Source organism: Carassius carassius, chromosome 3 (genome assembly GCF_963082965.1).
Source record: "Carassius carassius chromosome 3, fCarCar2.1, whole genome shotgun sequence".
NCBI classification, from domain to species: Eukaryota; Metazoa; Chordata; class Actinopteri; order Cypriniformes; family Cyprinidae; genus Carassius; species Carassius carassius.
In genome coordinates this window covers 26432382-26449546 of record NC_081757.1, presented here as the reverse complement: position 1 = coordinate 26449546, position 17165 = coordinate 26432382, and the positions used below count along the sequence as shown (strand labels likewise).

Here is a 17165-nt window from a genome sequence, read left to right as displayed (position 1 = left end):
TCTTAATTTATTTTGATTTCTTCAGGTTTTACACACACACACACACACACACACACACACACACACACACACACACACACACACACACACACACACACACACACACACACACACTGTGCATGTTCAGCCACCAGGTGGCGGTCTGCTGTAAGAAAGTGGACTCCTGCTGCAGATTATCATTTGTGTTCCACTCTTGTCACATTGTTTAAAAAACAAGTTTTTAAACCGCTGTGCATTTTAACGATGAAAGATAAAAATAGATAATATGATTCTATCAAATAGTGCAGAATATTTTGGAAATGTTAAACCCATAACATCAGGTCTATTTTTTTTGTTGTCTCCCTCATGCCCCTCCTCTCCCAGTACCCCCTTGCACCTTGCTCTCAGGAATCTCCAGCCAAGGGAATGCCTCAGGATTCCCTCAGTAGTGCTGATACTTCCTCCCGCATTAAATGTCTTAGAGCACCAGGTGATGCAAATATTTAGTTTTCCCTGCTCCAAGAGTGGTCAGTGCAGTCTATATGCTCAGTCAGGGCTTATTGTAATGGCTAAGACCCCCACCGAGGGACAGTCAGTATGGACCACATTTTCACTCTTCCAAACAGCAAACACACTTTCCCTTTACACAAAGGAGAACAAGGAAGGAATGCTAATCACCTGCCCATCAAACTACCACGTTCAGTGGGCTGTCAGGGCCTAAAACGGGTAGACACATTAGTCAAATTTTTGGCCATGTTTGCATTGTCAGATGAACAGGGTATAGTATTTTTTTGAGAATACAGTCTTTTTACTGTTAAATGCCATCAAATGTACAGTTTTTGGAAGTGAAAATGATGAGTTACTCTATAACAGTGCCTGCATGACATTGATTATATTAAAAATAATGTTTCTTCTCATTTTTGTTATTGGTAACAAAGAAATGAGGGTTTTGTATTACATGTTATGTTATACAAATGCGTGTTGCATGTTGTGTAGTGCATGTGTTTGACCATGTACACTGACTATATGTAAGTATTGGACATTTTTTAATGGACAGGCCACTTACAGTGAAGTCTGATTCATTTTGTGGCTTTCTAATGTGCCGCCTGTGTTATTATTATCTATTAAAAAAAGTTAAAGAGAAGATTTTAGTATAATAACATTTTATCACTTAATTATACATCAATTTATGTGTTGTAAAATATACTGTACCGACAAAAATATGGCTTTTTTCTTATACCATAATTTAACAGGCTACTTCTTTAAAAAGTGTATTTAAAAGTTTCATTCTGCTTTGTTGGGAGCTTGTAGGCCTGAAGTTTCTAGAACGCACCCTTGACTCCATCACTTAGTTGTGCACTTTACTCAGTGAAATGAGGGCCGGTTATTCTGTTTATTCAGTTCACTGTTAGTTTAAAACAGACTTCACTTCCTCTCATCAAACATGTAGCTCCATTCCAAGCTCGGTGCAGTCTGAGAGCTCTTGCGGGACTTTAAAAGATCCCCTGCAGGGGAGAAGTGAGTGAGTGCCACACTTTCACTTGGCAAAACAGCGAACATACCTTCCCTTCATTGTCACACAAAAGATTACAAGCAGGAAATGCTAATCGTCCGCCCGTCAAACTATCACAAGTCTGAGGTGAGCTGCTCTGTTAACTGTCATCCCTGCAGAGCCGCTGGGCTTCTGATGGTTTCATCTGCCCTCAGAAAGAGACATCCACAGAGGCTCAAACAGTGGCTCAGGCTCCCAGAACAAAAACAGTCCAGGCTCCAGGGATGTGGGCTCATTATTAGTATGCATGCCGTTGTGTTCTCCCATTGACTTTTGCACTAAGGACAAGGCCAGAGAAGCACTCTTTTATTAAGCAATGGGGAGCTTATCTTATACATCTGCGAACTGCTCCATTGCGTATGCAGGCAGATGAATGTTATCTCATTTACTGGTGTCTTTCTGTGCATCAAACATGTAGAATGTGATATGGTTTGTGTTGAGATGGAAATTTAAATTATGGCTTTGTGTATATTCAAAATATAAAATAAAGTTGAGTCTTAAAGGGACAGTTCACCCAAGAATGAAAATTCTGGCATCATTTACTCATCTTCATTTTGTATGCATGAGGTTTTTTCTTGTGTTTAACACATAAAAGAAGATATTTTGAAGGATGTTTCAACTGTTTTTGTCTGTACAATGAAAGTCAGTGGGGTTCAAAACAACACTGAGCCCCACTGACTTTCATTGATTGGACTAAAAAAATATCTTCTTTTATGTTCCACAGAAGAAAGTCAGTCATGCGGTTTTGGAAAGAGATAAGGATTAATAAATGATGGTGGAATGTTCACTTTTATGTGAATGTGTTGCTATTTTTATTTTCTTTTTTCTTTTAGTATACTTTAATATATAGTAATTTTGCTATGTGCTTTTGTCATTTTATTTATTTATTTCAATATTTCTGAATAGTTTTGTAGTCATTTTCTATTTGGCAACATTTCTGTTTTTATGTTTTGTTTTGCTTTTTCCAGCCTCATTTCATGTAACAAAAAGTCTTATTAATAGTTTTAGTTACTAATAACAACACTGATTGAGGAAACAAGATATGAGACTAAGGTGATCTATAATGTATTTTCTGAACTCTAATTTAGATTCTCGGCTGTATCTTGTTTTCTTGTTCGACATCGAACATTAGTGAATACTTCAGTTTTAGTTTGAAACTTGATATTCCCATCACAGCTGGCTGTTAATACAGTGCCCCGTGCTAATATTAAGCAGGCATGCTCACTCTGTCTCACTCATTGTGTTCTCGCCTCCATCCAAAAGCTTGAAAGTTTTTTTGCTTCTCTATTCCTTAATCAAATCCCCCATTACACCCACCACACACCCAGCCCCAGGCTGCAGAAACGCACAGAGCGGGAGGCAGCACGTCCCTATTCAGACACACACCGCCATCCACAAAAGCGCCAACAACCCACAAACCATCCATCACACTGACACCCACCCACCTCCTCCCCAGCTCCCCAGTCCTCGGCCACCCTCTCCCCAAAACAAGAGAGGGTTTTGGGGTAGCACACACTCCAAACACCTTCACATAGAACCCGAACCACCCGGCCCGCGGCTCCCTTTTGTCCTGCCCCGGCCGGGCCCCCTGCACAATGTGACTGGGCAGGAACAGAGAAAAAAGGGAGTGTCTGGGCTGAGGCACTGGACCCGCCCTCACCAGCCCTCTTCTCTCCGGTCACCAGCAGCATCTCTTGTGTGGGGCTCTCAGAGGGGTTGGTAAGGCCTGCCCCCCATTGGGCTGATACCACAACAATAAACTGTTGTCCATTCACAGTCAGAGTGGCTGTCCTTTGCTGCATCCAAAATGTCCACAAAAGTGATGCATTGATGTTGAAGAGTCTTAGTTTGGGCTTCTTTTGACAGTGTCTAAGACTTAGATGAAAAGTACTTTTCTTACCACGGTGTGAAAGTTATTGTGCTGCTGTCCCACTTGAGTCAGTGCTTTTTTAGCACTCTATCAAATTCATGATTACTATTGAAATTTGAGACATAGACAAGGTAAGATGGCTATTCAACAGGATTCAGCTTTATTATTCTCCTATTTTGTGGTTTAAGCACACAATAAGTGAAACCCTGCGAGCATTAATTAAGACTACTCTTAAATATGGGCATGTTATTTCAACCCTCAAAATGATTTTTTATTTCAACATATTGAATCCAGGCTGATTTTGTCATGTTTAAACCAAAATACATACACTTCCATTCAAAAGGTTGGGGTTGGTGAACTGTTTTTGAAAGAAATCACTTATGTTCAGCATATACTGTACAGTATTTCCGGAAAAAATACACTAAAAACACTACTGTTGTGAAGTATTTTTACAATTTCAAATAACTGTTTTCTATATTAATATACTTAAAACATGTAATTTTTTCAGTGTTGAAAATGGTAGTGCTGCATAATATTTTTGGCAACCATGATGCATTTTTATAAGGATTCTTTGATGAATGGAAAGTTCAAAAGATCATCATTTGATTCTAAATAGATTATTTCTGTAACAATATAAAATTTTTAACCAATTCAATGCACCCTTGCTGAAAATAAATCCTTAAAAACTTTTAATGGTTAATAAATGTAATAATATAATGCTGGAAATATGCTTTTAAATTTTATATAAAATAATAGCAGGATGCACTATGTTGGCTTCACTGACATTCATACAATCACTCCACACTCTGGAACCTCTGCTGTACTTGTACTTTTTTTAGTCCCTCCTATTTCGTAACACAGAGATCCCTGTTGCTAAAGTACCATTCAAAGGCAGTAGTGTGGAATGCAGGGATTCCGCCAGCCCCATGCCCTTTCATGAGCGGGCATGTGCCACTCAGACAGCAGGGGCCACAACCTCAAATTACGTTGCATCCCAATACAAGAACCCTGCTGTGCAGGGAGGAGTGCAGATAGAATAGTAGCACACACTCGCATTAGCGGGACTGTTTGTAATTCAATGTTTGTGTGAGGGTAAAAACAGAGAAGCCGTATGATTGGCTGCTAGGGAAATCTAGCTTGGCCTCTTTCATGACCACTCTGATAAAGCTTTCTTCAGGATTTGCTATGGTTGTCTTGTCCTGCTGCAGCTGTCCTTTAGGAGACAGCCAGCACTGTGAAAAGAACTGGCCTTGAGGGACCAGAGGTAAAGCAGGGTTGATGGGCTTATATTATTCAGCATTGTAGAGCATGACGCCTCTCATTAACTAATATTATTTAGTGGAGCGAGCGCAAAAGATGAAGTGATTTCAGTTGTGATGAATGCATAAAGAAGAAAAGAGGGAGTGAAAGGAGGAGAGGGAGTAATCATTTTTCCATTTCTCTCTCTCTTTTTGTAGTCAACTTTTTATGAATAAAAATGATTGAGTGAGAAAGTGTGGACCAAGTCGTTTAACTTAAGTACATATCAGAAATTATTTCTAACTCTGCTCAGAAAAGCAGTACATAGATACTTACTTTTATCCAAATGTTTTACTACATTAATTTTTTTCTTCATATTTTATATATGCACTGCCTTTACATTCTCGATTAAACATATAAAGGGTATAAAAAAATATCCCTGGTATGTAAACAACAATATAACATACTGTAACATAAAATCAGTTAACGAGCGCTCAAATTTACAGTTGCTAAGTGAACCAGTGCTTTGTATCATTATTATATTGCTATATTTTATTGTGTTTTGAATATTGCATTGACAAATCAGTATCTAAGACGGGAACTATCCATTTTATAATAAACTATTTGATGGGGATATCTTTTAGTTGTATTGTTCAGACTGCTTGTGTGCGTTTTGTAGGTAAAATGAATAACATTTGTAGTGCATGTTGAGAAACGACATTTGTATGCGGTGTCTCTGTGCATGTGTGTGTGTGATGGAGGTCATAGTCCAGGGCAAGCATTGAACTGGAATGGCCTGCAGGGATACATGTTGCTAGGCAAAGTGCACTGGCTCAGTTGGAGTTGAACGCACAATGCAGCAAGGCCCATTGGTCCTGATGATAATAAATGAGGTGCCAGTGCATCTGTGGTGTTCCAGAGCTCAGAGAGCTTTACGCCGTCCACGCTGTCTGCCATTATGAATTTTATTCATTAGAAGTCAGGCTTTTATTACTTCAGGGAGTTACAAACAATGGGATGACATTTGAAATGGCTAGATATTTCTTCATTTAGTGAGCTCATTGTAAATGTGTTTTATTTCAGATAGATGTTTTTGTCAGGAGTAACAAGTGTGACAGGCTCAGAACAGCCCAAAGTAAGCATGGATTGGAGTATAAAAAGTGTGTATGTTAACCCAAACTCACAATCTAGATCAATTTACATTTCTTGAACAGTTTCATCATTGGGTTGTACCAGAAAAGGCCTAGACTCTAAAAGTGTGAACTGACTCTGAAACAGTTGACATAGTTGGATTTCTCAGGGCCAATCTTGTAGCCTCTGGCATGGTTGATTTTAACGGTATCTGCGGCATGTCGCCCTCAGGGGAAAAAGTCAGCCCTCCTGAGTGCTGTAAACCATGGACTAATCTCTGCGGCCTACTGTCAAGGGTCACACTGGCCGCACGCTAGGGTCAGCCTGTGACCTCCTTCCCTCCGGCCGAGCCTAAGGTGTCTTTCACTCCAAACAGCGGTGTAATTATCTCCTTATTGCAGGGCGCCGAGACCTGATGAGAGAGAGTTTCAAGAGGGCTTGTCAAAGATGAGAGGCTTTAGACGCGTAATTCTCAATTCTCATTAGTTGTGGCCCCTCTCTCTCCAGCCCATGGGCACACAAAGAGCCTCCGCTCCCCCAGCTGAGAAGGGCTTCATCAGGGACAAAAGGGAGTCCCTTGGTCCCTGACTGGAGGACAGGCCAGGCCAGGAGGTGGAACAGCAGGGCCTATTGCAGCTTAATCCCAGGACTACGGTATAGGGACATGACTTGTGGACTGAAATCCTCCTCTCAGGGACTAAGAGCAGTGGCTACTCTCAGCAGTGTTTGGAATCCTCTTATTGGAGTCACAGTGGACTTTAGGGATAATTTACTCCCCAATAGCCACTACTGACTGAGCACTTGCTGGGCGACTGCATCAAGACCACAGGATGCATTGAGTGTGGGAAGAAAAACGTGTTAGGCCTCGCTGGGACACTTCCAGTTTTCAGGTCAAGAGTCTAAACCTTAAAATGGCTGAGGGAAGGAGTAATGTTTGATGTTTTATCACAAAAGTGAGAAGTCTATTGCTTGTCATTCAGCACATGGTTGTATTTATATTAACAGACTTCACTCGCTTGTGTTCTTCATCATGAGTGTGAGCTCTGTTGTAAACCAAAACAGTGACAATCAACATCCTGTTCAGGAATTTTTATTTGAAGTAGATGAGAGATTCTAAGGAAAGTAAAACGGGTTTGTTTGCAATCTAGATAAAATCCCTGATAAATTCTCTACGGCTATGTGTATACTCAAAATAAACACTTGTTCTGTCATGTTCTGTCACTGTACAGCACATAAACAATGTTCATAATGTGATATTGTCCTCAGTGAAGGGATATAATTTTGCTAACATTTCTAGAAAAAAAACCCCAGTAAAAACCTTCTTTAACATTTAAATAAGTCAGTTTTAAAGGGTCAGTTCACCCCAAAATGAAAATGATGTCATTAATTACTCACTCTCATGTCGTTCCAAATCCATAAGACCTTCATTCATCTTCGGAACACAAATTAAGATATTTTGATGAAATCGGAGAGCTATCTGACCCTCCATAGACAGCAACACAACTGAAATATCACAGGTCCAGAAACGTAGTAAATGCATCAGTAAAACAGTTCATGTGACATCAGTGGCTCAATTTCAGTTTTGCGATGCTACTAGAATACATTTTTTTTTTGCTCATAGAAAACAGAAATAACATAATTTACTCAAGCATTCTTCTCCTCCGAGATACATGTTCTGCCATACTTAAAGAGTACCCAAGAACATATTGGACGTAATCAGCATTGTTTACGCTCAGGGGAAGGTATGGTTGAGTAAATTGTTATTTTTCTTTGCACAAAAAAAAAAGTATTCTCATAGCATTCAGCAAAACTGAAGTTGAGCCACTAATATCATTTACCAATGTATTTACTACGTTTCTGGACCTGGGAACATTTCAGTTGCGTTGCTGTCTATGGAGGGTCAGATAGCTCTCCGATTTGATCAAAAATATCTTAATTTGTGTTCTAAAGATGAACGAAGGTCTTATGGGTTTGGAACGACATGCGAGTGAGTAATTAATGACAGAACTTTCATTTTGGGGTGAACTAACCATTTAAGTGCACACAGATCTTTGTGAAATATTGTTTTCATAATTTAAATGAAGTAAAAAATATATATATATTTTTTTTTTTTAAAGTTCCGATGCATGATGCCATCCCGTGCCTGCTTCATCATCCCATGCCTGGCTATGGTTCCTCAACTGAACGTTTTCTCATGCTAATCAGGTTCATTATAGTTGAAGGGATTTGCTCTACGGAAGCTTTGTCCCCAGTCCAACAAAGACCCCCCCAAAGTCAAGCCCACTGCCATGCTGACACAAAGATTCGTGGTTTTGGGGAGCACGTCCCCAGCTCTATTCATACTGAGCGCACCCCTCAAAACTCCCTCAAAAAAAAAAAAAAATTCACTAATGAACTTTCACAAACTAACATATCTCCTTTCTTTCAGAGACATCAGATATGTTGCAGAATTTCATATGCCTTACCTCGAAGCATTTGCATCCTCCTAAATGAACTATGAAAAAAACATATTTGGAGAAATGAAAGATATATAAACTATGTATCACAAAGTTTTTTCTTCCCATACATGCAGTGTAAAGGAGCTACCAAACACAATCACAGGCGCATTAACTGGATTTTTGTGGCCTTGTAGTGTCAAAGATTATATTACTTATCTAAACAGAGGACATTCAGAAGGCTTTTTGCCTGCTTCTCTCTTTGTGTAGTAATTGGGTTATTGGTGTATGAGCATTATAAAGATGCATAGACAAAGTGCGAAGGAGGAGTTAGGTAGGGGGACAACTACACAAAGAGACCTTTCCCTTTACCATTTCTAATAGGACACCCATGGACTTTTGCTATTCACCTTCCACATTTTCATCCCAAAGCCAAAATGGAAAAGAAGGTATTTATATGCTGAGGTCTTGGGCTACTAACTATAAGAGTATTTGCAAACATTTTTTTACTTTTTTTCCATTTTATATAAACTTTTTTTTAGTTTCTTAATATAGCTGTCTACAGTGTCTTATATATTTTATACAATTAAGAACCTGATACAGAAGTTGCAACCTTATTTTCAGTGAAAGGGATCAAACACTTCTGACTCTATTCAAAGTTTCTGAATAATGTAGAGAAATTCTTAAATTACTCTTTTCTTTTGAAAATGCCCCTGTAACCCTTATACACACCATCACCCTTCAAGCCCACCATTGCCTTCAAGCTTCCTCTGAGCAGCTAGTGAAAGATGTGAGAAAGATGATCTAATTATTTCATTTACTAATTAGCACCCATGGAATCTCACCCCAGCATTGGCCTTCCCTGCCCGACCCCTTCAAAGTCAGTCTGTGTTAAAGGCCATTTTTATTTCTTTACCCAAAAGAAGACAAAGGTAATTTGATTGCCAGACCCTTTCCATATGCTTGCAGACCTGTGCGGTCAACCAAAGCCCCCAGAGACCCAGTCGGGTTGTTTCACTCAACCCTGTCAAGTGTCAGCCCTCCCCAGTCCTAAACAAAAAAAGTAAAAGCAAACACATCGAATCTAGTTAAAGAGAGAATGAGGCAAACAAACACAAAGAGGGGAATCAACTGACCCGCAAAAAATGCTCTCAAACACAACCGGTCTTCAAACAGTCAGGGAAAGGCTGTATCTGTTCTGCACAAGAGGGCTGGTGAACGGAGATAAGAAATTGAATTGATAAAAGAAAAACAAAGATTTTAGACTAAAGCTTGACTTTTGTCTTATCACCTCCATAATAGTCAGGCGTTGAATTAAGACGGGCAGATGGCGAGGAGATTACAGCCATTTGAATTCATATATAAAGAACTGCTTCTTAAAGACGGTAATGAATTAGAAATGTGATTCGCATTGAAGGCTGATAGGGAAAGCCTCCCTTTACAACCAAACGGACTGAGGCCTGTTTCTACCAGGGCAATCTGTATTTCAAACTGAAATGCTGCCCAGTGCTGCTCAGTTAGAGTGCAGTTTTAAATGAACCTCTAGAAGAAGCGCACGTGTGCTTATGTGACACCAGCACATAAATGAACCTGCATTGTCCTAGCAGATCATTGCCTCGTAGACTCATTAAACCTCCCCACCATCTCTGACTACAACGAAGCACAGCATCCTCTTTACCAAAGAGCCACAGGGCCTGGGGTACCGGTTTAAACCGAACAAGGACGCCATTACTCTTCACAATACTCTCAATGGGCCAGCGGGGAGAAGGGCAGTCTGGCTGAAACTGGGGAATGTTTAATTAAACTTTGGAAAGGCTTGGAAGTGCATCTGCACCAAATGACCCTCCAGCTGAAAAGAGGGATTAGGCCGGTGGAGAGAGAGCAAGTTCATTAAAGGAGCGCAGGCACAGGGATATCACTTATAAGAGAAGGCCACCGGTGTAATTGCATTTCACAACTATTGGCATTCACTTACACACACACACTAATTATGACTGGAGAGAAAAATATTTTTAGTAAAAACTTTTAGGAAGAGACCAACTTAACAGACATTGAGAAAGACCTAAAAAAGTATGTAAACTATGTCAAATGTGGTAGAATTTCATCACAAGATAAGTTGTTTCCCAAAGGCAAAATTTGATTTTATTCACAACCAAATCTTAACAACCTAGTTAAGGGATGTCAAGATGTTTTAAATAATAATAATAATAATAATAATTAATATGCTAAACAATACTATATTTATTTGATAAAAAAAACGGTTGAAACAGTAATATTGTGAATTTGTTAAACTATTACAGTTTAAAACAATGTGTTCTGTTTGAATACATAATTATTATTATTATTATTTGTATTTTTATTTTATTTTTTTGTCACATGATACTTCAGAAATTATTCTAATATGATTTGGTGTTCAAAAAGAAACATTTCTTATGATTATCAGTATTGAAAACATAAGCATGCAGCTTATTTATATAATATTTTTGTGGAAACCTTGATACTTTTTTTGAGGATTCTTAAATGGATAAAATGTCCAATTTATTGAGGTATGTATGCACATACATACATGCATAGTATGTTTTTGCTTTTTTATGTTCCATGTTAAAGCAAAAAGTCCTGCAACCATTCCTAGTAACAAATAGTGTTTAGCATAATACCTGAAAATAGGTTAAAAGGCAGAAACACACTGTTATTGTCATGCCCAGAAGACTGGGGGAATCCCCACACATTTTGCTCAGCATATGTTGCAATACTCGATGCAGAAGGAGGACAAACATCTGTGCACATCTATAGGGATTCTATCATCATTGTAGAAATTAGCAGGGAGTAAAGCAATTGTTGAAGAGCTGTATTGGTGTATTAATAATTAACCATTTCCCCCTTTGCTTCCTCCCCCATAGACCCTCTCTCTGCTGACATTTCCAGGGACTGTTCTATGTAGGAGGGCGGACTTCTTCATTTAGAAAACAGGACAATGCACTACACTGCTTTTGTCCCATTTGAAATCCTGCTGGGCCTCAATATGGCCGGTAAGGGATCAATAGGGTAGCACAATAGCCGTTACTCTGCAGATTCAATGGGCCTTTAAAGAAGGCGCAAAGCAGACAGCATCCAGACCGCATGGTGTCTGGCCACACTGGGTACAAATGGAGTGACGTAAAGAGTAGGAAGAGAAAAAAAATTCAATGGAAGAGGAAGAGGGGTTGTGGCACGTGAGATTGTTTTGAACTGAACTTGGACAGAATATCAAAGAACTGTGATTACAGGTTTATAAAATCAGGTATATTTCTTTATAGAAAGCTTCATTTTACTTGAATGTAGCATAAAAATCATGACATGATACCAACATTAGACTCTGCTTATCTACTCTGTAATCTCTTTCGATGCAGGTTCTCTACCTCTCCGTGTGGGACAGATGGCCCTCCATTCCCCACATACTCTCACAGGTTGAGCTGGTCTTTGGTTTACATTTGACAGGATGTGATTTCTTAGCTCAATCAAAGACGGCAAGAGGCCTAGCCCAAGTCCATTGTCCGAGCGATTAGAGCATGAATGGAGTCTAAAAATGGAGAACCAGTGCAGGGAGACAGCATGAAGAAGGAGGACGAGAAGGAGGAGGAGGTGAAGGAATGCATTTTATGGTGAACGAGAATAAGTGGCCCCTGGTCAGCAGTCCCCTGCAAGGATCTGGACTTTGTACGCATAGTCCTCTGCCCTGTGCTGCGACGTGGGGCTTTTTAGGCAACATGCTTTCTGCCCCACCCCACAACTCAACTATGAGAATGGATACACAGCAGGAAGCACTTTTTCTCGCAGTCCAACCCCATCTGCCACTGCTGAGTGTGGAGGGGCCCGGCAATATAAGTGCACTAGACAGATGTGATAAATGACTGCACACTCACATGCAAGACTATGAGCAAAAGCATATTTTACTTGCATTGTTAATATTAGTTTGCATTCTATACTGAATGTGATGCAGTAAAAGGGTTGTGTCTCATATAATAATGGCAAGAAGCATCTTTCTATTAAGCTGCCTAAACAGATAGTGTAAACAATGGAGTCCAATTCATGAACACATTAGCCCTATGAGGCCGTTTATATATATATATATATATATATATATATATATATATATATATATATATATATATATATATATATATATATATATATATATAGTGAATTTAAAATATACACTGGGACCAATGTAGTCCGATTAAAAAATACATGACTACTAACAGTAACTTCTTTAAAGCCTACTAAATCAAGGACATACAGCCGGGCCATCTGATTCACAAACAAAATAAAATGTTTTTTCATAGTGAATCAAAAACATACAGCAGGACCAAAGCAGTCTGATTTATGAAAAAATTACCCTTATTGGTTTGACTCAAAAACCTACAGCCGGAGCAATATAGTCCGGTTCAAGAACAAATGACCTTTATGAATAATGTTATGTGGATCAAAAACTAACAGAGGACTGACCCTTATGAGTTGGTTCTTATTACTGATTTAAAAACCTAGAGTGGGACCAATGTGGTCCGATTCACAAACAAATGACTCTTGTGAGTATGTTGCTTAAACTCACTTGGAAATGTATAGCGATTCCACTGTAGTCTGATTCAAAAACACTTTTTAGTGACTCAAGCACAAATATTGCACCTAGAGAAGTCTGATTTCCAGATAAATGGCTACTCTGTGCTCTTTCTTTTAATGAATAGTACAAAGTAAGAAGTTGCCAGTTTAAATTACATTTGACATTTCAAGTTTTGTGTAAGTATCATGATCGTCCATTATTACATATATAAAATAATAGGTTGCTCTTTATTTTAAGGTGTTCTTGTTACAGTGTAATTATACAGTTAAGTATTGAGTAAAATAAATTGTCTACATAAGATAATTACTATACTACTATATGGTTAAGGTTAGGATTAGGGTTACTTGCATGTAATCATGCAATTTGATTTATTTGATAAAAAAAACGGCAGAAACAGTAATATTGTGAATTTGTTAAACTATTACAGTTTAAAACAATGTGTTCTGTTTGAATACATAATTAGTATTATTATTATTTGTATTTTTATTTTATTTTTTTGTCACATGATACTTCAGAAATTATTCTAATATGATTTGGTGTTTAAAAAGAAACATTTCTTATGATTATCAGTATTGAAAACATAAGCATGCAGCTTATTTATATAATATTTTTGTGGAAACCTTGATACTTTTTTTTGAGGATTCTTAAATGGATAAAATGTCCAATTTATTGAGGTATGTATGCACATACATACATGCATAGTATGTTTTTGCTTTTTTATGTTCCATGTTAAAGCAAAAAGTCCTGCAACCATTCCTAGTAACAAATAGTGTTTAGCATAATACCTGAAAATAGGTTAAAAGGCAGAAACACACTGTTATTGTCATGCCCAGAAGACTGGGGGAATGTATAGCGATATTTTATTTGTTATTATAATAGTAAGTATATGTAACGTGTAACAAGGACACCTTAAAATAAAGTGTTACCAAATATTATTCAGATATAATGAATATTCCATTATCTCATTAAATGTTTTGATGGTTAAGAAAATATCAATTCGATACAGAGAACAAGTGCAGACATCTACCTCAACTGTGCTGCTATGTTTGTTTGAGATCAATATCTATATAAACACTGATAAATGGTGCTGTTAAATGAAGCTTTAAATTCTTGTTCTGGGGCAAAATACAGTTGTTTGTCAGTTAGTGAACTGTCGCCACCGCAGGACGGTTGCATGAAGGGTTTGTATGACTCCAAATGATACTGGCCTCGATGAAAACAACAAGTTACTGCAATGTCCACAACTACAACTCTAACCTTCGTGCAGTCTGTCATTCTACTGACGGGAGGAAATCCCTTCAGGAGGAAAGCAAAACACAACATGTAGTTGAAAAGTGGGAAAATGTTGTTCAGGACAAGTTGGGTCATGTTTATGTGACTTTCGTAGTCATATAGTTTTGTAAAGTAAACAAAAATGAATATCATAGATGCTGATGATTTCACACCGTTCATTCACCAACATTTGCAGGTTTATTCATCATCTTTTTATCATCATTTCATCATGCCATCTTTCCCTTCATGTTTCTTTCTTTGGTTCCGTGAGTGTGAGATGAGGTTGGTACAGCTGTGCCTGGCAGGCCCAGTATTCTTCTTGAATCAAGCGGGCTTTCAAGACACACACACAGAAGACTGCCTCGGGATCTGTCACTCTGAATTTCACTCTCACAGAGGAACTCTCTGACAATTCACACTCAACCTGATTCTGAGGGAGTTTTGGAAAGAGAATTCGAAACTATTCACATTTGCATAACCATTAAAAAGATTGGGGTCAGTAAGATTTCTGTTGAAAAGCACAACTGTTTTTAACATTGATAAATATAAGAAATATTTCTTGAGCACCAAATCAGCATATTAGAATGATTTCTAAAGGATCATATTACACTGAAAATTCATGCCATAAAACATTAAAATTGAAGTTGCATATATATATATATATATATATATATATATATATATATATATATTAGCAAAATCATCAAATCATCTTGTGGTGGTGAGCATAAGAGACCCCAAATCTTTGAATCCACAATCAACAAATTTGTTTAATATGCAAAAACTTCCAGTGTGAGTGATCCATCACAATGTATATTTTCCACCCACGGCATAGTTAGTCATCTAACTTGGGTCTGCGCCATTAGCAACCCTAATGTGAGTGTGGCTGACAACATGTTAAGGGGCAGTTACTCGACGGTTTACTATTTGTCTCGAGTATCAACAGAGCCAGAGGCAAATGTATCAACATGCATTCCATAGAATCACCGTTGCTTGTCATATCTGTGGTGTTTGCATGTAAAGGCTTTTGCAGTGTGCTGACATGAAATAACACATAGTCATTGAAACAAATAGAAATGAATGTGTATCTGACTAACACTGAACTATCCATTATTTTGTTCGCCACTAAACTTGTGATTAATCACCACTGTAATGATCTACCAACAGTAACAGTCTGACCAACTTCATCATGAAACTGAAGACTGGAGTAATGAATGCAAATTTAGTTTTTTCAGCAGCACAGGACTAAATGACAATGTAAAATATATTCAAACAGTTTTTGTTATTATATGTTTAACAATATTACTGTTTTTACTGTATTATTGGTCAAATAAATGCAGCTTTGGTGAGCATAAGAAATTTATTTCAAAAACACTCAAAAAACATACAAACCCTTAACCTTTGGACAGAAGTGTAAATACAATGATTTTGAATATCATGTTTTTAATTTCTATAAAGTATACAAAAGAATCTGAGTGATACAGCTTTCCTGATATCAGCATCAAGATCATTCATTCTTATTAGTAAAAGCATTAGGTAGAACAGAGGCAAAGTTAGTGACAGGAAAGTGAAGCTTCAGAGAAACGCAGTGATAATTTAGCCTGTGAGAACAGTGTGTGGGGATCTACACAGGCAGGCACACAACATAGCTGCATCACGTTCATGCAACACCCAGGATCACATGATGTTTTGAAAAGTCACATGACCAATTAGGAAGTGATAAGTGTCTGCTGGTTGCAAGGCAGATTCTCTTTGTGTTGGTGCTGGACACTGTTGTGCGCGTTGGGCTTCCTTTTCATGTAGGTACTGTTGGTAATGGTAGAGCATGATTAATCACTGCCATTTGAATTTTTATATTTATTTTGTTTTATCAGGGTAATTTCTAGAAGTGCGTGTCTACTCTTCATGGAGGACACAGGCTTCTGCATGGAGTTTTAAAATATGTTGTGATCCATCTCATTGTGACCTGAGCTGCTGGGCTGCATCGGTAAATGCCTTAATATGTACATTGAGTGTTTTATATCTGCATTAGAACATGTTTTAAAATACTTTTTCTGTCTGTAGCAACGGAATGTTCACCTTTGTCTTCATATGTCAATGAGCTGTGGGACAGTTGAGCATACTGAAAAGTAGGCCTATATTTTCTAGCCATGTTTGAGTTGACTCTGCTATGCTGTTTAATGAGGCTGGCAACTAACATGATTGTTTATTTCCAAAAAGGGACGAGGCCAGCCACTGTTTTCTTGTGATTTAATATGCATTTTTTTTTTAATTGTTTTGTTGGTTTGTTTGTGTGATTATGTGATGTGATTTTGCTTCTGGGCCTACCACCCATGTGCCCTACTTGTAGTAGCATTGTTCCTTAACTTAACAATGCTGGTGGTTCTCCTCCCTAACTATGTCTTCTGCTTAGGCTATTCCTGTACAAGGCCGGATCCACACTGATGCTTTGCCCCTTCTTGCCAAGGGACCACATTGTTAGAGACATTGGTTTGGGGTGTATTTATAAACATAACATGGTGTGAGATTTTTGTTGTGGTATCTGAAGATCTTGAATGTGTGGTGTTTGCTGTGTTGCATGCTTCTTCTGGTGCTGGGTTGCTGTCTCCTGTTTCTTTTTGTCTCACCTGGGTCCTCCTGAGCAGGGGTTCAGCATTGGCTGATCTGATCTTCCTAGACTGAGGAGAATCCACCAATTGTATAGCAGTATTTAAGATCCATTTTAATAACTTTTCCACACTTTTTCACACTTGTACTAAATTGTAATAAATTTGAAATACATCTATATATCTGCCTCTTGTCTACTGTCCCTTTGCGGGGAAAATATAGAGTTAGCTATACTGCATTAAGGGAAGACTTGTGAGTCCTCCAGCCCATCATCAGGGGGTGGCGTAGTCAGACCGTAAAGATTTACTGCTTGACGGGTACCACATTTATGGCGTAGTCTGCAGGGTCTAAATGAGGCATTGATATTTTGTTTTGTCTACATGGCTTTGTTGTGTGTTTTTTTTTTTGTTAAAATCGAAACAGTGGCTGGCTCTGCACAACAGAAGACTACAAGTGGATGGCCAAGACAAAAATAAAAATGAT

At 38.3% G+C, this 17165-nt stretch overlaps 1 protein-coding gene and 1 long non-coding RNA gene across 2 annotated transcripts in view; one reads left to right on the top strand and one right to left on the bottom strand.

Annotated features, from left to right (window-relative positions):
* Positions 1–17165, bottom strand: part of LOC132124032 (methylthioribulose-1-phosphate dehydratase-like) — a 310976-nt gene that overhangs the window by 86411 nt on the left and 207400 nt on the right. The window lies entirely within an intron of this gene.
* LOC132114722 (uncharacterized) lies at positions 15950–16583 on the top strand. Its single transcript, XR_009425351.1, has 3 exons — positions 15950–16062; positions 16140–16204; positions 16489–16583. It is a non-coding gene; the product is annotated as an uncharacterized LOC132114722 (long non-coding RNA).